The sequence below is a fragment of the Pinus tabuliformis genome, chromosome 1_2 (genome assembly GCF_031772625.1).
Source record: "Pinus tabuliformis cultivar Carrire ecotype Pingquan chromosome 1_2, CPIR1, whole genome shotgun sequence".
In the NCBI taxonomy this organism is placed as follows: domain Eukaryota; kingdom Viridiplantae; phylum Streptophyta; class Pinopsida; order Pinales; family Pinaceae; genus Pinus; species Pinus tabuliformis.
This window is the reverse complement of record NC_142298.1, coordinates 143,351,621-143,375,674: the sequence shown is the minus strand read 5'-3', so window position 1 is coordinate 143,375,674 and position 24,054 is coordinate 143,351,621.

Sequence of the window (24,054 nt, the reverse complement as noted above, 5' to 3'; positions counted from 1 at the left end):
AAGGTGCATTGGTAAGGCCAAAAGGCATGACCAAAAATTCATAATGACCCTCATGAGTTCTAAATGTTGTTTTCAGAATGTCTTCAATCTTCATTTTGATTTGATGATATCCTAAGCGAAGATCCAACTTGGTGAAGTAAATTGATCCATGCAATTCATCCAGTAATTCATCAATGACAGGAATGGGAAACTTATCTTTAATAGTGAGCTTGTTGAGCTCCCTATAATCCAGACACATGCGCCATGATCCATCCTTCTTGTGCACCAATACTACTAGAGCAGAGAAAGAACTTTGACTAGGTTGAATTATACCAGCCTCTAGTGTTTCTGCAACCATACGTTCAATTTCACTCTTTTGGGCATAGGGATATCTGTACGGCCTGATGTTTGGAGGAACACTTCCTGGAATTAGATGAATAGCATGATAATGATCACGAATAGGTGGGAGACCTTTGGTAGTCTCAAATACCTTGGAATGATTGTCCAAGACTTTTTGGATATCTGGAGAAATAGATGATTTTGATGCGGAAACATCTAGCAAACATAATTGTGCAATTACACCTCTTTGTTCCTTTTTTAGAAGCTTTTTCATACCGTTAGAGCTGATTATCTTTCCCGGTTTCCCTGCAATACCCCTTAATTCAACTTCCATTCCCACATAAAATTTCATGAAAAGTTCTTGAAAATTAAAAGCTATTGTACCCAAGGATTGTAGCCATTGGACTCCTAGTACAACATCAACACCTCCCATTGGAATGGAAAGCTTTGGGCTAGTCAATACATATTCTCCCATGGATAGCTTGATATTATGGCACTTTCCAGAGCAATTTATTGTTCCTCTATTTGCAACCATCACTTGACACTCTGGTGCTGGATATAGGAAGCAATTCAATTCTTTTGCTACCTTACAATGAATAAAATTGTGGGTACTTCCTGAATCAATCAACACTATTACCTTTTTCTTCTTGATTTGTCCTTCTATCTTGATGGTTTGAGGAGTGGTAATTCTAGCCAATGCATTACAATATATGGTCGGATTCATTTCTTCTTTATCTAGGCTTTGTTCTTGGAGTATATCCTCTTCTTTTGACCTTTCTTGCTCCTTTTCTTCTTCCTCTTCACAGTCTGTGTAGAATAATTTCTTCTCAGCACACTTATGACCTTTAGTGTATTTGCTATCACAATTGTAACAAAGCCCTTTTGCTCTTTTTTCTTCCAATTGTTGTGGTGTCAACCTTATAGGTTGTGGAAGACTAGGGGCAACAATACTTCCATCTTTATAGGTATGAGTGGTATGCTTCCTAGTTGCCATAATTTTGCTTTCCATTTTTCTTGCTAATCTGAATGCCTTCTCTAATGAATTAGGTTTCCAAAGGCGAACATCATGTTGGATATTATCCTTTAAAGTCCCTATGAACACATCAATCCTATGCTCCTCTGGAATATTTTTTACCCTTATGTTCAATTTTTGGAACTCCTCAATGTGCTCCACGTTATATCGGAACCTTTCTTTTTTTTCTCTGTCTTGAGAACACTTAGCTTCGCGATCTATTGTGTTCGTTCTTTTGAAGATAAGAAGAAGTTTGGTCTGGGAGATCTGCTTTGCTGTTAAATGAAGATTTATTTTCTGAATTTCAGCTGGGAATCCGGTGCTAAAGTCCATTTCCACACAGATGCGTGCATAGGTGGTTCTGGCATATTCCTCTGTTTCTGGGCACCTGCATATTGAACCCTTTTGTTTGAGACTTATCAATTGGCTAAAAAAAGTGTTACTTTTTGTATCCTCATAATGTGCTGTAAATTATTCCGTAAAAATTGCCCAAGTGATAATTTGTTTACGAGAGCAAAGCCATTGATACCATACAAACTAATTTCATTCCAAATATAAAGTTGAAATATGTACCTTTTGTGTGTTTTTCACATTATTGAGATTGAAAAATTGCTCCATCTGTAATATCTATGTTGCGGGATCCTTGCCATCAAACTTCCTCATATTGATTTTTGGAATATGGTGGGTCTTCGATCCAACATTAGAGTCTATGAAATCATGATTAACATTTCTTTTGTTCGCATCATGAGTTTCCTTTACTACCCTTTCACCATTAGTAAGTATTTTTTTGTAGAAAATTTGTCAAATATGTCTTCAAATCTATCTTCAAATCGTCAATCTTAGCTTCCATGCCATTCATCTTAGCTTCCACATCCTTTATCTTAGATTCCACGCCATCTATCTTAGCTTCTGTTAGCTTTTTTGACAGTGAAATTTTTTGCACTTGGTCTTGTAATTTTGATATATCATGTAGCATTTCTTCCTCTTCTTCGTTAGTCATGCTAGAGCTTTCAGGTTGCTTACTAGTTGTTTGCATTTTCTTTCCTCAGGGCATCAATTACCGATAATAATTCTCTATTATGCCCTTTGAATTCCTTCAAAATAATTTTTCAAACCAAGCTTAAGCAAAAATTAAAAAAAAATCTACACACCTTTTTTCACTTGGTTGGAGCTCGATATTGGCTCTGATGTATCTTTGTAATTTCAGATCATCCAGTTCTGAAATTTTGACCTGCAGTAGCCCTCTGTGTCCTCTTTCCAATACCACCAGTCTGATCCCAATTGGATTCTCCAAGGAATAGTTATGCCAAATCTTCCATAGTGACCTGATTATAGACTAGTTCAGTAGAGCGAACTTGTACGACGTGCCATGTGTCCCTGTTTCAACCTTTGCCTTTGAAAAATATATACAAGAAACTACACTCTGTTCTATTTTTGTACCTTCTTATGAAATTTCAATCCGATGCTCAGAGAGAAAGTTATGACGATTTTCCCTAGGTCACCTATTTGGAATGTAATTCAGGAGTCTGCAAAAAGACCAACTTCCTCAGATCATATCTTCGCAAATATAGCGCGAAAAGCTATGAAATTCCAACCCAAGCTTCAATGCAATTTCGTCTCAAATGGGTTTTTTTCTTTCACTTCTGAAACGTAGCAGAAAAAAAGTTATAGCGAAAATGCCACGATGACCTATTTGGAGCAGCGAAACCCTAGAATCCAAAGCTCTGATACCAAATGTTATGAAACCAGCTCACAAAAAGATATAAAAGATAGATCAACGCCTTAGAATTCAGCCTCTTCGAGGGGGAACCCTCCTTTACATTACATAAATGAACAATTCTTGGATGATTCAAATGACAAAACCTTCTTTCTATATATAGGAGTCTAAGGAGTCACAATATAACCCAGCCGACCTAACAATAATAATATAAAGGTACAAAAATAACAATAGAGGGATTCTATGGGGCACAGTAATAACAATATGGGGACAATAGGGGCACAACAATATTAATAAGGGATACAACTACAATAGTAATGGGGTAATCACTAGTATTATAGGGACCTAACAATTTAGCTTAGTTCTGCATATATAGTGACATGAAGAAAACATAAATATATGTTCAAAAATTTCCTGAATCATATTGAGCCATCCAGTTATGCCCCAAGGTCTATGAATGGTCTATGATAGTGCTGGTAGATAACACCGTCCTGCTCCTCATGGATCATCCAAGTGCCATCATGCCTGTGCGTTGCCTCCTTGGATAGGAAATCGATAACTGTGTTGCGCTCCCTGAAAATGTGATGGCAAACAAAAGTGTCAAATGTCAAGATGAGCTTGTGGATTTCATCCAAGATATGCCTCAATGTGTATGCATTGCAATTTGATTTTTTGTTTATCCAATTGTAGACTAATTTTGAGGCCCCAAAGAGTTGGAGGTTTGTGCATTGTTTGCTCAAAGCAAAATGGATGAGGAATTTGGCTGTTGTGAGCTCTGCATAATTATTAGTGCCTCTACCCAGTCCCATTTGGATTTTAAAGGTATTGGTTTATGATATATGAAGTATGGCTCCCCCCCCACAACCTATCTCCTGGGCCGATCCATCAAAGTATGCCCACAGAATAGAGGTTTTTATGGTTTCTGGGCTGATGTTCTTGTTGTGCTGTTGAGTGGTCTCTTTGGGAATGTAGTGGTAGTCAGCAAGTATTCTTGACAGAATGGAGGGCCAATGAGGAGCCTTCTGTTGGAATATGATGTGGTTCCCAGCTATCCATATAGCCTAGCATGTAAGTAATGGCAAGTTCCTCTCCTTTCCTGAGGTGGCCTTCCACTAGTTATTCTAGGCTTCTTTTATATTTGCATCATGCCACCGACATAATGTGGGGAACGATGTATAAATATTGTTCCATAGCTCCTGTGTGATAGGGAAATCCAGAAAAAGGTGATTATTGTCTTCACTACAATTTCTACAGAGGTGGCACCAGAAAGGTCCTAGATAAGATCGCTTCATCAGGTTTGCACCAGTCAGGGTTTTGTTGAAAAGTATTGACCACATTAGCAGCCTAGTTCTGGGAGCCACTTTGAGCTTCCACATCAGGTTCCACCAAGGCTCAATGGTTTGAGGTTTATATGGTTCCATCAATGCCAGATATCCTTCTTTGGGTGAATATGAGCCATGTTTGGCATATGCCCATATGAGTTCATCATCCCCTTCTATGATCTTGATATGGGCCTCCGTTAGTGCAGTAGTGTAGTCGTGCCAGTGTTTTTGCCAGTGCAGTGGAATATTTAAAGAGTTCCCCAATTTCCAAGCCTGTTGTGTCATGGTAGAATGGGCATTGGCGGATATATGGTAGATGTGGGTGATGCCTTGATCAACGAGGTGTGTTTTCAACTCCGCTGGTATCCTGTGTGCATTGCCACAACGAACCCAGGGGTCTTCCCAAATACGGACTAGTGATGCAGATCAAATTCTCTAGGTCAGACCATTCCAAATAAGACTTATTGCATTTGTAACAGACTTCCAAATGATGGACATGTTTGAGGTGTTCCCTTGTGCTTGTCTGATCCAATCTAGAGTGTTGAAAGGGGCAATGTATTTGGAGACTGCTACCTTTGTCCATAGACTGTGAGTGTTGATCAATTGCCATCCTAGCTTTGCCGCCAACGATTTGGAGAAGACATCTAGTCCTTTAATCCCCCATCCTCCCCACTGTTTGGGCAGAGCAAGGGTCTCCCATCTGGCCCATGCAAATATTCTCCCAGGCTATTTCCCCTTCCATAAGAACCGACAACAAATGTTTTGTAGTCTCGCCAATATCCCTTTAGGAATCCAAGCCAACGTCATCCATTATATTGGTGTTGCTTCCAACAACCTTGATCAGGATCAGTTTGCTGGCTCTTGACAAATATTTGTGGTACCATACATTGAGTCATTTTTATACCTTTGTAATTAGCCAGGTCCAATCAACAATTTTGTATTCATGAGGCTTAAGTCGACAACCAAGGTACCACAGACCTTCTTCCAGGGGAAGGAGAGTGAATGAAAATATTCTAAGTGCATACTAAATTTCATGTTGAGAGCATCTTGTAGTTGTAATAATGGACTTTGCTTCATTCAGAACCATTCCGATGGCCTTTTGAAATATTCCAAAAGTGTTATGCAGTAATGTTAAGTATCCAATTCCCCCATTGAGGAAAATAAGTACATCATCGACGAAGAGTAGGTGTGTTAAGATACAAGTATTAGTGATCTTTATTCCTACAATCTGTCCTTGCTTGTGTTCTTCTCTAATAAGTCTACTAAGACCCTCCATGATAAGGAGAAATAGGAGAGGGGATAGTGGGCATCCCTGCCTGAGTCCTCATTCCGCATGAAAAAAAAGGGGATGCCGATCCATTGATAAGTATGCTATATGTAACATTGGTTATACAACACATGATCCATTTAGTGAAGGTGCAGGGGAAACCTAAGTGTGTTAACATCATTCGGATATAGAGCCAACTTTCTCTATCAAATGCTTTTGATAAATCAACCTTCATTATCATGCCTTTCAATTTTTTGAACTGTACAGTGTGAAGTAGTTCCTGAGCTATGCCCACCGCCTCGTGAATCTGTCTGTTCTGTAGAAAGGCAAATTTTTCAGGGGAGATATGCGAGGACAGGATTGGTTTTAGACGATTAGCAATAATCTTAGCATTGATTTTGTAGATGCAGTGACACAATGATATAGGTCTGAAATTGTCAAAGGTAGAGGGTTTATCAGCTTTAAGGACGAGGGTGATTAAGGTAGTGTTAAAGGCTTCAGAAATCCTCCCGTGCCTTCAACAGTATTCTATGATCCTTAACAGTTCTGCCCCTATGATGTCGAAAACTGCAATGTAAAATTCCACTGTACAGCCATCCGGCCCCGGTCTCTTGTCCTTCTTGAGCCATTTTAAAGTTCCTTAAGGCTCATCTAAAGTGATTTCTCTTGTAAGTTCCAGTTCTGCCTCCTAATCCACAAATCTAGGGAAGAGCTGGGCAGTGCACATCACTTTTTCCAGGGTGGCGATGGGGGGAGCCTTGTAAATGCCCTTAAAATGTGAGTTAGCTAGTGCTGCCAGCTCTCGAAAGGTTTGTACAGCTTGTCCATGCTCATTTTTTAATTTCCATATTGTATTGATCGCCTTCCTCCTGTTGGCAAATTTGTAGTAGAATTTGGTGTTGTCGTCCCCATCCTTAAGCCAAATTGCCCGACTCCATAACCTCCAGGTCTCTTCTCTATCCTTCAGGATTTGTGTCCTCTTGTGCATTAGAGAGGACATATTATCCTTGTGTTCTTGGGTGGAAAAAATCCCTCCAGTGTTCTCCTCGAATGTGTAGATTTGCTCCTCAGCTGTCCTGAGCATATGGTCTTCCAACGTTCTTTTCTTGTGAGCCCAGGTTTTGGATAGGGATGTCAACTCCCCCAGGTTGTGGGAAAAGTATTCTATAATATTACTGCCAACACCTGGTGGGTGAGCCTTCTAGTAGTCGGTCACCATCCTCATATAATCTACATCCCTAAGCCAGGTGGAGTTAAATTTAAATGGGGCCTTTGGCTTATCAATGGAATCCTGCAATTCCAGATAGATGGGTCCGTGATCAGATAGTCCCCCAGATCCCACCCATTTTCTGATACAAGTGCCTTTATTGACCAAAGGTTCTTTGATTAGGAACCTATCAAGCCTCTTGGCAAGGCTAGCCTTGCCAGTTCTGTTGTTCCTCCAGGTGGGCTGGATCTTTGCAGAGGGAATGGCAATAAGGTTATGGTCCTCCAGGAGATTTTCAAAAAATGGTGATAGCATATCCACCTATTCTTGATGGCCCCAAGACTCCGCAAACCCTATGGAAAAGTTCAGGTCCCCTCCCAAGATTAAGTTGTCTTGTTGGAGTATGGATGAATTTAGTAGTTTCTCCAGAAATCGGTCCTATCGTGACAGGGGCCGTATACATTGATAATTCTGTAATTAGCTTCGGGGGTGGATGAGTATATATCAGCTCCCAGGAATCCATATCCACCCCATACTCTATCCAGCTTAATAGATCGATTGTTTATGCCCAAAGCTACCCCTCCTGATCTTCTCGTGGCGTCCAGCGAATGAAATGACCATCCTGGTAACCATGTTTCAAGTAGAGGGGTAATAGTGCTAGCAGGGCCTAGGGTTTCTTGGAGAAAGAGTATATCTATGGCTTCAGAGGCAATCAATCTTCTCATGGATAATTTTTTCCCAGGGCTAGCCAACCCTCGACAGTTAAAGGAGAGCATCTTCATGGGGGGGGGGGTCGAGGGTTTGCTCTGCTCTAAGAACCCATTCTATAGTTTTTTGTTTTCCAGTGGCAATCTCCTCCCCTGCCAGATGTTTAGCTTTGGAGAGTGAGGAGGGGCAGCCCTGAGGTGGTTTAGGAAGCAAGGGGGTTGTGTCAATACCAAATCCTATGGCGTCAAGACCTTGTGAGCGAGTCCTCGAGTGCAGGGGGTATCGTGGTTCGGTGCTCATGGGAGGATCAAGGCGAGGATGCAAAGGGACCTCCGGGATGTGAGGCTGGGAGGTAGAGTAAATAGGAGGGGGGGACCTGATAGGGAAATGCTGATTACTAGAGGATAACAAGTTGAAGCCAGGGGGCTGGTGAGAGCCAGATGCTCGTGCAATGCAATGAGATGCAGTTGTAGTGAAAACATGGGATATAGCAGGAGTGTGTGTAGAAGTATTACTAAGAGATACAATAGAAATAAAAGTAGTAGAGAGTGTAGGAGTTGACATACTGTGGAAAATGCATCCCCTATAGCCACTCGAGCTCTCGTCAGAGGTGGAGAGGGTGGCCAGAGTGTTGCTTTCCCATGCTTCTCCTTTGTCTCTTTCTCGTGTACCTTGCTTGCTTCTTCTAATGCTTGTTGTGGTTGCTCTTCTACTTTCATTACAGACTGCTGCTGAGTCTGAGTGTTTGGTGCATCCATTGCCTTTTCATTTGACCCTTGACCTGTCTTATTATTTAGGGGGAAATCCATGAATATGTGTCCCACCTTATGGCACCTTCGGCATTTGTAAGGTACTCCTTCATAATCCAGAAGCTGTTTCCGGGAGTATGACCACCATTGTATAGTGATGTGTTCCTATAACCCCCCTCTGGTATCCATGTGCACCAATATCCTGGCATAGGCCATCATGCCCGTGGATTGATAAGACTTGTCATACTCCAGATACATGCCTAGAGAATTCCCAATGTAGCGGAAGATGTCTTCAGACCAGAACTATAGCAGGAGCCCTGACAATATAATCCATATTGGGCCAACCCCAATCTACTCCGTTTCCAGGTCAAATAATGGAGTCCATCTCTTCAGGAGGACAAGCGCATACTTGAAGTGCCAGATTGAAGACAATACCTAATTCGTGTGATTAGGTCTGGCGAACCTTAACGCAAACCAGCCCCCCACAAAGGTTTGCACAAATGGTATGTCGGCTAGGTGGTGTCCTCGTACCTCAGAGGCCCATAACTTTAAATGGGCTGCAGAGTAGTTCCGTCCTTAGATTCTTCCAACCAGTACTCTGTCTGCGAAGTCCATGGTATCCCCTAGCTATATGTCCTCCCCAAGCTTGAGTATGATGTCTTCAAATTTTGTTCTATAGCATCTGGATTTCTTGCGAGGCTACGTTTCGGCTACTATATCCCCACGCTAGTTAGTGTTATCCCCAGAGTCGAGTGGTTCCTCAGGTGGAGGGGGAGGGTTCAAAGGAAGGGCATTCGATAAGGGTGGGATGTTCGAATAGCTGCCAGATGGGGGGGCAGACGAGTGCGGTGTGATCAAGGGTTCATAGACGGCGACAATAGAGGAGCTGGGTAAAGGGTTGTTGACACCGAAGGACAATGGGTGAGAGGGTAGGTCAGAGCTGCTATCCATAGGGTTAGGGTTAATACAACTCGAGGCAAACCCTAGTGAGGATGGTGACAACGAGGGGGTGGAAAGGGCTGACCAGGTCGGGGGGTCGTCCGACAGGGTCACCGAAGTATTCGAAGGGCCCAAAAACGGAGGTAAACCAACAACAGTTTCTGTCAACATGCAGTTGAATGGGGTCATGCCATCTGTAGTAACATGAGGGGTCAACCAAATAGAGCCTTCCATCAGTGGTTCTTCTTAGTAGTCAATGAGGTCGAGGTCCATTGCTGTCAGTTAACATAGTTCGCCAGCTCCCTGTGGGTAACCGTCACGGAAAGCAACAATTAGAGCGGGTAATAGTTGAAACGGGGACCTGAACACCGGGCGCGGGAGAGGTAGGGTTACGACACACAACGATTACAGTAAAAAATTCCCGTTATGGTAGAAAAAACGAGGGGTAAGGTTGGGTGCCCATCATTGTCGAGAGTCCTACATGTGTTCCTTCTAACCGCTGCCAGCTGCATTGACCCGTATTACAGACACGAAACCCTAACCATATTCACCTGCGCGTCCCTTCGCCATCGCTCCCCCAATAGGATGTATTTGTGTTGATAGGACGAATGATGGAAAATATCACTGATCACATCTATTCCCCTTTATTGAAATGGTTATTATATCACTATCAATTGTAGAGGGACAATAGGTTTATTCTCACAACCAACACACTTTTGACATATTGAGCACTTTCTGGCATAGCCATGGGAATCTTTGAAAATTTTGGCTAGTATTATCTAGCTCTAAGAATATTATGTGATTTTTTTTCATCTACGATATTCTTGCCATCCCATGCATCGTGTATTTAAAGAAGAAAATTTTCAACACCACTTTTATCAAAGAAGTGAAGCAAAAATCCATTGTGATGTTTTCTTAAGATCACCCCATTCTCAAGTTGACATTGTGAAGATTTGGGTCTAACTACTCTCCATTACTTTGGATTTAAGTTGGACAATATGGAACCCTATTGGAGGTATTACTTCAAATCATGGTACCACATATCTTCATGCTAGAGAATTGAAGAGTCTTCATATAGATATATAGATAGTTCATTCTCTTGGCCTTCTTCATTGTTAGGGTCCACAACTTCTACAAACATTTTGCACAAGCCATGGATTTTAAGGTTTGAGAAGGCTTTAATTCCATATCATATTCCTATAGGTAGGTCATACAAATTTCCCTCCTCTCTTCCAACTCCTTGTGTATGAATAATGATCTTACTACGTGGTGAGACACAATTACCTTAACATGACTCTTTAGGATATAAGATCATAACTATTTCACTGCCTTGTACATTGCATAGGCCTATTTGTTTATATCTATATAGTTTGATTCAAGACCATGTAATCCCTTACTTATGCATGAAATCAATATTTCTTCTCCCTGGTCATTTTTCTTTGTAAAACTACCAGAGAGAAGTCTGAGGTGAATATATATAGTGAAAATTTCTCATTGAAATCTCGACTATATAAGGGAGGATCATGAGTAATGACCTCCTTAGTTTTGGAAAATGTCTGCCTTTCTATATCATTCCACTTAAATTGCATGTCCTTTTTTATCATATACTATAAGGGCTTGATAATCCGAGGAAACTATGAACAAATCTCCAAACAAAATTGATCATACTTATGAAGGACTACATAGAATTTTTACTATTGGGTAGGGAATCAATGTAATTTCTTTGATTCTTTTAGAATCAATAGATATACCTTGTTTGGATATCACATGCCCCAATAGGTTATCTTCATCAATGAAAAAAAATGCTCATTCTAGGATTAAGGGAAATCCCATATTTATGACACCTTTCTAATATTTGTTTCAGGTGGTGGGGGTGATCTTCTCTTCATCTAGAATAAATGGTTAGACTGTTAAAAAAAATCCACCAGATTGTATCTAATAATGCCTCTGAAGGAAATATCCATAGCTCTTTGTAAGGTAGCACCAACATTAATTAAACCAAAAGGCATTCGTTTGTACACAAAATTACCCCATTTGGTATAAAAGGTTGTCTTAAGATTTTCTTCCTAAGTGACCAAGACCTGATTATAGCATGAGAATCCATCCACCAATGAAAATGTTTCTGATCTTGATACCTAATGGAGGATCTATTCCATAAGATGTATTGGGTAGTTATCCTTGTCTAATGCTTAATTAAGGTTTTGGAAATCCACACAAAGCCTTATTTTCCTTGGTTTTTTCCCTAAACGGTACTAGATTGGAGACCCAAGTTGAATGCTTGATTTTGAAGACAATCCTAGAATCCATCAGCTTCTTAAGCTCTTTCTATAGTATGGGTTCCAATGTTGGAAATACTTTGTGTAGCTTCTACTGAAAAGGTTTGACATCCTTCTTGATTGGGATGACATGCTAAATAATGTGTGTCATACATCTTCAAATCTTCATATGTACAAGTGAAAACATATTTTTATTTAGTAAATAGTTGGATGTACATTTGTTTCTCTATTGGTGAGTAGAGGGTACCTCAAAAAATTGGGGTCCTTTTCAGCTTTCTTGACAGTACTGGAAATCACCAACATATAAGGGGTCTCCCTGATATAAAGTCCCAATTAGACCTCACGCCATTTGGAGTTGGAGCCCCATCTAGGAAATAGGCTCAATTTCCATATTCTTAATGATGGGTCATGGTTGCAATACACAGCACAAGAGAAAATGCATATACTTTTGAGATGAACACTTAAGTTAGCCTTGTAAACTATTCAATTTCAAAGTGTATAATGGTTCTTTCACGGAAGGGAAGAGAAAGTGAGTCTTTAGAAGGAAAGTAATAGTGCTATCCTAATAAATATACACGCAAATATCTAAAACAATCATTAGTTATCTTTCAAAATAGTTCACAAAGAAACAACGATCATAAAATCAAGAGACACACAATTCAAAAATGCATATTAAATCCATTGAAATAGTTCATTTTCATTAGCATGTATAAGCATAAACATACACTACAAACAATGAAAGAATAGTATTACAATCATCCACAACATATGCATGAAAGTGCGTAAGCTCCAAGAGCTTAAAATCATTAAGTGAAAGTCCCAAGATACACCATTACAATGATACAAAACTAGCTCCAATAGTGGAATGTTAAGCCACCACTTTCTCCTCAAAATGATGTTCTTCTCTCCTATGCCTAGCTTGAGAAGCCAAGGTGAAAAGTCCCTTTTGCTTAGGCTATGACATTGTATATATAACAAATGAGGTGACTCTCCACCTTCCTTGTGACTCTTGACCTCCCTCGTGACTCTTGAGCTTCCATGTGACTTTTCACATTCCATGTGTGACCCTTGGGCTTCCACATATTCGAAATTTTCTTATTTTTGAAAAAATACAAGATTACATTACACAAATTGTGATAAAATACATTAACAACACATGACTCTTTTGGTGACACTTTGAGAAGCCATGACTTGGTGACGATGACATAAGACTTCATGGTAGTGCATCAATGCCATGATCTTCTCTTCGCTATTGTCTTTACATCTTAATGATAAATCTTCTTGTACTTAATCTTCATCCTCCAAAGGGGTTGATCATAGTATTAGAGTCTTCCATGGCATGTTTATCTCCAGTCTTCTGTCGTGATTCAATGTTCCTTTGTTTCCTTTTATGATGGTCTCTTTGATCTTGTTCTCCATAATTTTCTTCTTACATCATCTCCTTGACGTCCTCCTTGAGCATCATATTGCCATGCTCAGATAACAACACCTGCAAATGAAATTTACTCATGACAAGACAATATCAGTGTCGAAATCACCTTATCTACCTTGTTTCTCATGCAACATGCTGACTATGACGGGACAATGCCTAAGGGTTTAGGAGAGAGGTCTTCTTGAGCACAGTGTGTGGTGACAGGAGGTAAGGAGGGACTGGGCACTAGATTGCACAATTCTCATTTGAAAGGGACGTGCAAGAAGGGATTGTGCATTGGGAAAGTGCAGGAGGCAAAGAAGGATTGTTAGATCACCAAGAATGTGCATTGCATAGTTCTTGAAGGAGAGGATCTAAGGGTTACACAATTGAGCATTGCAAGGACTAAGGGATGGCCCCACTATTCTCTGGAAGTGCACATTTCATAGTGAAGGCCAGGATTTCTAAGGGAATGTATAGTAGGAAATATCAGGAGGCAAGGAGGCATGATTGGGCATTGTAACTACACAGTGCACAGTAACTGAGGGAGAGGCTCAAGGGAGTGTGTAGTTGAGCACTGTAGGATTCCAAAAGTGGCTTCACTGCCCACTATTCTTGTACAATGTGGAGGGAAATGAAGGCATGATCATAATTATGCATCGAACAACTACAATTATTAAGACTAAGTGACTGAGCACTGCGATTTCTCATTGCGCAGTTGAGGGATATTATCCTCTAGTGTGACAATTTCCTCAAAGTGTGACACTTAAGATATACCATTGTGACATAAGTGTCAATTGTGAATAGAAAGTGGACAACACGTTAGGAATGAGTCCAATGCATGTCCCCATGATAGATAGTACCTCTTAATGCAAGAGAATGCACCAAAGTTTCCTCTTGAAGACGTGCCAAACTATTTTTCACAAAGAATGACACTTACCCTAACAAAAGACGACACTTTGGATTTCTTCCAAAAGGAACTCAAAAAATTTGGAAACAATTATTACATCACTCTAATAGCTCAAAAGGACAATTCACGTGATCAAAGTGAGGCTCCAAAATTTGAATGTAGGCCAAAATTTGAAGGGTGTTGTAGTAGTGACAACACTTGGCAATTCACTGGAAGAACCCCAACTTCTTTGTTTAGCTCTAGCTTTATACACAAAGTCTAGTCTTTCAAGAAGTATTGATTCACTGTGTGGATCCCCTCAGCTTCCCCACTTATTCTGGTTGTAGGTGTAGTCTCTCCTATTCCCTTTCTCGACTTAAACACATTTACAAGGCTTTCCACATTGTAATTGTTTTGATTGGGGAAATGATAGTATGTATTTGTGAGTTTAGAATGATCAGAGTTTTAGTTCCATATTTGGTGTTGCTTCACTACCAGAAGGCCCGTTCAATACCTTGGTGGCATCACTACAGGAAACACAAGAATTTCTTTGCTGCCAGCAAATTTGTTCATTACCTCGATGAAGTTTCTCGCTTCACCTCTTTGCTTGGGAATCCTTTATCTTCTTTCACCCCTTGTTTTATTTTCAACATACTCATTGGAATTTTGTTGGCATTTATATTACCAGGGTAGAAGAGGGATTCTGACTTATCGAGAGCAAGATAGGTTAGTCCTTTAGAGACTCTTATATACCTTTGAAATTGATATGCTCGCTTATAGTTTTCCTCCTTTCCCTTCTCTACTTGATTGGATCTGCAACCAAAACACCATTTAATTACAATATTGAGTTGAGGAATGAAGATCCTAAAATAAACACAAGCATCATGGTTCTGCATAAATATTTCCATTTAGATGAATCGTATTTTCCATTCAGACATCATTAACCTTAAAGATATCAAACCTAAGAAAAGAAGAGGGACAAAAAGTTAACTAAGCATTGTCGAATGTCACAAAGCCCTTTAAAACTTTCACCACATTTGTGAGAAACACAAGTCACTTCCACACAAGGTATTATTTATGTACATTGACCAAAACAAAGCAATGAAAGAAAATAATGAGATGTGACATGAAAAAAACAATAAAAAAATAGGCAAGGAAAGAAATATCTACATAGGCATAAATGCAGCCCAAGTTTGCTACTGAAAATAACGTTTCAGATCTTGGTCATTAACAGGAAGAGAGTCCATATTCCCATCTCTGGATTGAAGATGATAACTATGTTGGCCAAGATTCTCATGAATATTATAGGGTCTAATCCACAAGGATTGAAATTTGGTGTGTTTACCTTTATCTTCATGAGATTTATCCAATTTCAATACTAGGTCTCCCACAAGGAACTCCTTGTTCCCTGCAGATTCCTTGTCAAACCAATGCTTGATACGATTTTGGTGTGAAACAAACTTTTGTTTTGTTTTGCGCCTTTCTTCCTCTAATTTTAGAAGGGTGTCTATCCTACTCTGAGCAACAAGACCTAGTTTGCTTGGGATTCTTGAGAAAGTTGTAGGGCCAAGAGGTATAGGTTTAGAGGAAGGATAACTTCTTTTCCATACATGAGGAAGTAAGGATCTTGAGAGAGGGTTTCAGTGTAACAAGGTTAGCCCATAAAGCATTCACCAATTCATTGTTCCAGTTCCTTTTCTCAAAGTAAATGATTTTCTTGATAATGCACGGATTCAACTAAACTGTTTCCTTGAGGATAATAATTGGATGAGTGCTTTAAAACAATAACATTTTCCAATACAAAGTAACAAATCTTAAGCAATGAAAAGTAAGTTGCATTTCAAAAAAAAGTGATGTAGGAACGCCAAACCTTGTAATGATATTTTGCATGAGAAAGTTATTTACTTCCTACTCGTTCACTTGATTTAACAAAACTGCTTCAACCCACTAAGTAAAATAATATGTAGCAGTTAAGATATATCGATATTTATTTGATGAATGAGGAAAAATATCACCAATAACATCCAATCCCCATTGTTAAAAAGGATCTTCAACAACAATGGGCTTCAATGGGGTGGATGACTTATTATCTTGACCAACACATATTTGACATACATGACACTTACACGCATAGGTGTGTGCATCCTTAAATAGTGTGGCTAATTGTAACTGAACTGCATTAATTTATGAGTTTTAGTGTCACCTGCGTAGTTCCCACCAACTCGCTGATCATGAAGGTCTTTCAACACCCTTTCTGAATCTTGTGCTTCTAAGCATCTGAGTAGGACACCATTGTGGTGCTTTTGAAAAATAACACCTTTAACAAGTTGATATGATAAAGCTTTGAGGAAAATTGCCCTCTTCTGTTTCATTGATAAGTGTGAGGGAAAGGTTCCTTTCTCTAGATATTGTCATCTATTAGTGTACCAAGGCATGGTTGTGTTTGTCAGGGTAACTTGATCAATGTTATACATTTCAATTTCTTGTTACCATCCAAAAGAATCCTCTTATGGTGAATTGATTGCTTTTGTTGCAAAGGCGATATATACCACAACCTTTTATTGTATGAATTGGATTTAATTCTAGATCATATTATTAAAGGCTTGTCATCTAATTCTCCCTCCTCTCACCCAACTCTTGTTGCACAAAGAGTGATCTAACCATTGGGTGAGTCACACAGATGATAACATGACTTTTCAAGAGGTAAGGCCTAAATTTCTTCAATGCCATGTAAACTACATATGCTTTCTTATCCGTGGTGGGGTAATTCAATTATGATCCTTGTAGGCCAACACTCATAATGATATTTTCCTCTCATTTCCTTGATTGTCCTTTTGAGTAAGAACAACTGCAATAGATGTGTTAGAGGCAAAAGTATGAAAAAGAAATATTTATTAAAATATGGACTATATAATATTTGGGCCTTGGAAATCGCTTATTTAATCCAGGAAAAAAACATCTTTCTCCCTCTGGACCCATTTGTAAATCATATCCTTCTTAATCATCTCTTGTAATGGTTTAACAATCTATGCGTTATTCGAGATAAACTTTTGAAGAAAGTTAATTTTCCCCAAGAAGGATCACATTGCTTTCTTATTCGTGGAAAAGGGAATATGATCAATAGTATTGACCCACTCTGGGTCCACTTTAATCCTTCTATTAGCTATAATTTGTCCCAAGAGGTTTCCCTCAGACACTTCGGAGATGCTCTTCTTTGGATTTAAAGATATACCATATTTTCGACACTGCTCAAAGATTTTCCTTATATGAAGAATCAGATCTTTTATTTGAAAACATTGTAACATCATCTAAGTGCATGACTACATTGTGTTTGATCAGTACACAGAATGCAATTTCCATAGTGTTGAGAAATCTAGGGCATCAATATTAAGTGATTTCTCTTCTATTAGTAACTACTTGTGAATGCTTTTTACTTTCTTAGATTAGGATCTTCCCTTACATAGATTATTAGTGTTCTTTTTCATTAAACAACTACCAATGCATAAACCATAAAGAGACAAGAGACAAAGAATATAGGATGTCATCCAAGGCCAAAACCTCTCCACTTGAGAGAAAAAACCGAACAAATTCTTCTTCTTATATAGACTCCAATTGACGAATACCAAGACCAAGCCCCGTGACCGATTTTCCTATCTAAGACCAAGACACAAGTTCCCTTCCATTGCTTTTATTTTTTGCCCAAGTCAACACTAGTCAAATTTATGCTCTTTCCTCCTTCTCGGCTACCCTTGAACTTTGGGTTCCTTCTATATCAAACCTTCACTTTATTTTAGCCCTATTTCAGAAATCCCAACACATTATTTGATCTTCAATCTTCCTCGCTTGAGGTGGATACTATCCTTCCTTAATTCGGCTTGAGGATACACTTAATCTTTTCAAAATTTGCCTTCTTATTATAATTGAAATAGTTTGGCCCTGTCTGTAATAGGTGAAAACATATCCTTGCACGCGTGGAATGTAGTTTAGCCCAAAACAGACCTAAGAAAAACTTCGATCTTTATATTGTCTTCACACTGCCTATGATGTTTTTTACTTTGACCTTTTCACACTCCCTTACACTTCAGACCTGTGTTCATACCCTTGACAAAAATTCTTTGTTCTGAAATGAGGTGGAGTGGCCTATTTATAGTTGTTTGTCATGATAATAAGCTGACATGACTTGGAGATGAGCTGAGGTGTCCTTTTGGGGATAATCTTGATACTGGCTTCTTGGAGGAGCTTGAGATTGGTCTTGGAGGGTTTCTTTGACTCTTTTAATGACTTACATATATTGTAATATGCCCAAGAAGGGTCCTTCATACATGACATTGACTCAAATTGACTTTTATGTCTAGATAGAAAAACCTAAAGGTTCACAATGGGAACCTTAACTAAAATAAAATTCCTTGATCATGAAACCCATGATTCAAGTACTACAAAAATTATTTTATTTTATTCTTTTCGTTAATTACATAAAATCACAATTTACACATGTCATTATGAAGATCGAACCTAGTTACACTTTTCAACACTCCCTCTTAAATAAGGAGGTCTTCATAATGGTACTTGGTCATTCTCAATATGAAAAATTTCTCATAAGAAGAGTCGAATTGTTAACCCATTTGTTTAGCATCATATCAACCAACATTGTCACATAGCAAGGCCTTGAATAATAGCTCTATCTCTCCATGAGATTTGAGAACAATGCTAGCGAGACCAATGATGTATAGATACCCTCATCATTGTCTCTCTCAGAACATACCCCACTCGAGTTCTCAGGGTGTGTTCCACTAGGACTATTCTTATCTTGGATTCCCAGTCCTTAAAGAATATCATTCCTTTATGACTACTCTTACCTTGGATTCCCTAACACATCCTCAAAGAGAATCGAATGTCATATGTTTACCCAATCCTCCATTCTGTCTTCCCAAGTGAAGAAAAGAATGATGTGTCTATATCTCCCTCTTAATTAGGAGGACATGTCTATTCCAATAAAGGAATGTACTCATTCGTATGGAAGGAATGTACCTAATCTCCCTCTTTTCTCAGGAATTTCTCTTCCAAGTTTCTACCAAGTAAGAAACTTGTTTCCAGGATCCCTCTTAATTAGGGAACTACAATATCTCCTCAGGTGGAGATGATGGGACAACCAATTTCTTGAAGATCTCCTCCTCATGATGCCATGAACTTCTTTTTGTTATTCAATAGTCTTCATGTTTTGGACTTCTTCATAGGGCATAGACCATACATCACTTTCATCCTTGAGTCAGTCATGTCATCATTGTAAAGGGATCCATTTGTTCATATATGGCCTTCCTTCATGCCATGCTACCTTCTTCATGCCATGTTTCCATAAGGATTTTTCATCCTACTACATGGGAATCAATGGTGGAATATATCCATATATCTTCACTCGGTAGCCCTGCATAAGCCCATCCAGATATTTCTTCAAAAATAAGAAATGAACAATTAAATCAGAGTTACCTTTGTGATGGTATTTCATCATGACATCTTCTAATTTTCATCAGCATCCTACATACATATTGACACATCTCCCAAATATATATATTGTCAAGCATCTATTTCTTTTCTAGACTCCATTAGAGTCTTCATATCTTTCATGGATATATGCTAGTCAAATCTTCTTGGTCTTTCATATGTTGTTTTCCTTTTTACATGGTTGCATATCCCATGATCTATTCCTTTCTTTCTTCACACATTTCATTCCCAGGAGCTTCCAATCATATCTTCTCAATTATAGTTAACCACCTCATACTTCATATGAGGACATATTATGTTGATTTCATCTAGTGAATGTGTGACCCATGCATTCTCCATCCCTTTTAGGGATGAGATCCTTTATTTTGATCACGCTCTTAAGATATAGCATTGATCCATGATATCTGCAACGATATGACATGACTTATACAATATCAAATGTAAGCATACATACCTCATTTTTCCTTTGGGTCATCCAAACTTCCTGTAGCAACTCCCTTGATTGAAAAATCTTCAATCCATTGCTCTGCCTTTTTTTTATTTTTTATGTCATCATACCATCATCCCATGACTTCCACAAGTTTGGAATTATTGATGAAAAACTTTATTCCCCTCATGATCAGTGAACCTTTCAATGAATATTCCATTAGAGAATCTTGAGGATCTAAAGTATCCCCATCAGCCGATGTTTCCTTTTGACATATGTGTGATGAACCTTGTACTAGATGACCTTGCCACTTATGTTTCCAATGAGATTCCTAAGAGCTATATCCTTGACTCCCATAGATTCTAACCATATTTCATGCTTCTCTATGATGATGTACTGAGCTCTTGCTTTCAACGCTTCTATGATGCCTTGATGCATCCCATTATTTTACTTAGTGAATCATGATAGCCATATCTTACAACAGAAGACTTAGGAACTTGAAAAGAACTTATGTGAGGAAGACCATCTTGGTAATAGAGATCTCTTACTTCATATTTCTTGGACTTCTTCTCTTTAGCTTCCTCTGCTTCTTTGGTGATATGGGATTCTTCTCTTCCTCTTTGTTATTGTCCTTCTTGGTATTAGGAAAATCTCTTTTGTAGTGCCCATTTTCTTGACACCCATAGCATTTAACCTTAGACATGTCCCTTTTCTTTTTCCAAGAACCAAACTTTCCAAAATTTCCCTTTCTCCTTGTCATTATAGCATAAGCTTCATTTTTCTCACCTGCTCCCACATCAGATTTGGCCTTTAGTCTAGATTCTTAAATATTGCACAGTGACCATAGATCCTAGAATGGAGTAGCTTCTTTCTTCCCATAAATACTTGAAGTAAAGTTACCCCACTCCTCTGGTAGTGCATTAAGTACAACTATAGTAATTTATCTATCAAACATTATTTTTCCCAGATCTTGTAGTTGATCCTAGATTTTATATATCCTCATAAAGTATGAGGATATTTTGTATTCTCTTGACATCTTAAACTTGTAGAGTTATTTCCTTAATGATATGAATTCTCCAACAGTGCTTACAGAATACAACTCTACTAGTTTTTCATATATTTCTTTTGAAGTTTCGATTTTAGATGCATATGAGATGAGGGGATCCTTAATGGATTCTATGAGAATCCTTTGAGCCCTAACTTCCCATTTCATATACTTTGCAATAGCTTGAGCATCTTCCTTTCTTGGTTTAGTGATAGATCATTTGACATGTTCCATAACCTCATTTTCAATGAGATTGAAATCTGTCCTTTTCTTCCATGCAGGATAGTTTTAAGCCCAACCAATTTGTTGCTTTCCTTGAAAAAAGAAATTTTGAAAAATTCACATAAATATACTTACTTTATAGGATGCTCCTTCTCCTTGTTGCTTCCTTGATGTTGCTTATGATATAAGTAATAGAAAACTTCTCTTTAATGAAGATAGTTCTCTTCAATAATGATCCTTGATCTCACAGAGAGGGAGATCACTTTTGATGGTGAAGTCTTTGTTGATGAAGATCAAAGATGACTTCTTTCAATGGTAAGGACCTTGCTTCAATGAGAGAGAGATCACCTTAGAGTCTTGATGACAACACCTTTTGGTCTAGCTTCCTTTGTAGATCTTGACTTCAAGATTATCTTTTCATTGATGCCTTCCTCGAGATTTGATCCTTGAGTGTCCATTAATAAGATGCCCTTCCTTGACTTAGTCACCTTAGCTCTGATACCATGTTGAGAAATATAAGGCATTGAGATTAAGTGATATCTCTTATATTAGTAACTTCTTGTGAATGCTTTTTACTTTCTTAGATTAGGATCTTACTTACTTAGATTGTTAGTGTTATTTTTCATCAAATAGCTACCAATGCATAAACCATAAGGATACAAGAGACACAAAATATAAGCTATCATCCAGGACAAAAACCTCTCCCACTTTAGAGGCAAACCTGAACAAATTATTCTTCCTATAAAGATTCCAATTGACAAATACCAAGAAACTTGACCTATTTGCCTCTCCAAGACCAAGACACAAGTTCCCTTCCACTGCTTTTATTTCATGCCCAAGTAAACACTAGTCAAATTTATTCTCCTTCCTCCTTCTTGGCTACCCTTCATCTTCGGCTTCCTTCTACTTCGGACCTACACTTTATTTCAGCCTTATTTCATAAATTCTAGCACATGATTTGATCTTCAATCTTCTTCACTTGAGGTGGATATTGTCCTCCCTTAATTCAGCTTGAGGATACACTTGATCTTTTCAAAATAGGCCTTCTTATGATAAATGAAATACTTCAGCCCTCGTTTGCAATAGGTGACAACATATCCTTGCACGTGTGGAGTGTAGTTTAGCCCACAACAGACCAAAGAAAAAATTCGCTCTTCTTTTTGTCTTCATGTTGGCTATGAGGTTGTTCACTTTGACCTTTTCGCACTTCCTTACACTTCATACCCTTGACCGAAATTATTTGTTCTGAAATGAGGCCGAGTGGCCTATTTATAGTTGTTTGTCATGTTAATAAGCGGACATGACTTGGAGATGAGTCGAGGTGTCCTTTTGGGGATCATCTTGAGGTCGACTTCTTGGAGGAGCTTTAGCTTGGTCTTGGAGGGTTTCTTTGAATCTTTTAATGACTTACATATATTGTAATATGCCCAAGAAGGGTCCTTCATACATGAAATTGACTCAAATTGACTTTTATGACTAGATGAAAAAACCTAAAGGTTCACAATGGAAACCTTAACTAAAATAAAATTCCTTGATCATGAAACCCATGATTCAAGTACTACAAAAATTATTTTATTTTCTTCTTTTCATCAATTACATACAATCACAATTTACACATGTCATTATGAAGACCGAACCTAGTTACACTTTTCAACACATATCCTGCTGAAAGGTGGCACCAACGTGTATAAGTCCAAACAACATTTGCTGAAAAGTGAATGTACCCCATTTAGTATTGAATGTAGTTTTTAACCTGCCAGGTTCTGCTACTAGAACTTGGTTGTATCCAGAAAATCCGTCTAATAGCGAGAACATCTCTAACCCAGATACTGTCTCGAGTACCTACTCCTAGATGGCATGAGATTGTTATCCTTATCTGAAGCTTGATTTAAGTTGAAAAAATCAACACATAAATATATCTCTCTAGACTTCTTTCTAATAGGAACCAAATTAGAAAACCAGGTAGGATAATGAAATTTAAAGATGATCTGAGCATCCAACATCTTTCTCAATTCTTTCTAAATCAGGGTTTCAAGCGTAGGATGAGGTTTTCTCAACTTTTGTTGAAATGGATTTACATCTTCCTTGATTTGTATCACATGTTGGATAATTTTTGTATCATAGCTTTTTGATCATCATCATATGTCCATGTGACCACATCTTAGTACTATTTGAAAAGATGAATAAAGGTTTGTCGTTATTGAGAAGAAAAACATGTATTGTGGTTCACATATTTTGGATCTTCCTTGGTACCCAAGTTAGCTTGTTCGTGCGACAACCTGGAACTATAAGTCTTTGAGTTGATTGGTCCCTTAAAGTGGTTCTATAGGTCATAAATCTTCTCTAAAGATACCACACCTTTAGGCATGGGGTTTCCTTTATGTGCCTGAGCTTATTCCTGCAAAGCCCTTTCGTGCTCATTTTCATCAATTGTCATGTATTTAAACACATAAGAATTAGCCATGAAATCTAGTATTTGATGGTCATCATTGAAAAAATGTAGATTAGTAACATTTTCAAGTATGGATGGATTATAAATAATATCAATATAAAAACCATCTCTAAGTGGTGACAACCTAGCAGCAACATTAGCTAATGTGTCAGCGACTACATTGTGAATCCTAGGAACTAAATTAATATTAGATGCTTGAAACAAAGAAATAAGATGTCATACCTCTTGCTGGTAGTTTTTAAGATTAGGTGACACACAATGAATAGTATTTAAATGTACTTGTCGTGTAATAATATCGGAGATACCTATTACCTTTAGCACTTCCACTTTGAGGTTTATGGATTTCTTTAATGCCAATATAAGTACTTTGTATTCTGTAATGTTATTCATGCACTCGAACTCCAATCAACATGAAATCAGAAACTTGTTCTTGTGAGGGTTAATCAGAATGCAACAAGCTCCAAAACCCTCCTGTGTTTTAGAACCATGAAAATACAAAGTCCAAATGTTAGCAGCAACATGGTTAGTTTCTACACGAGTATGATTTACATCTATATTACAAAAGTCATTAGCACCAGCTGGATTGAAATGAAG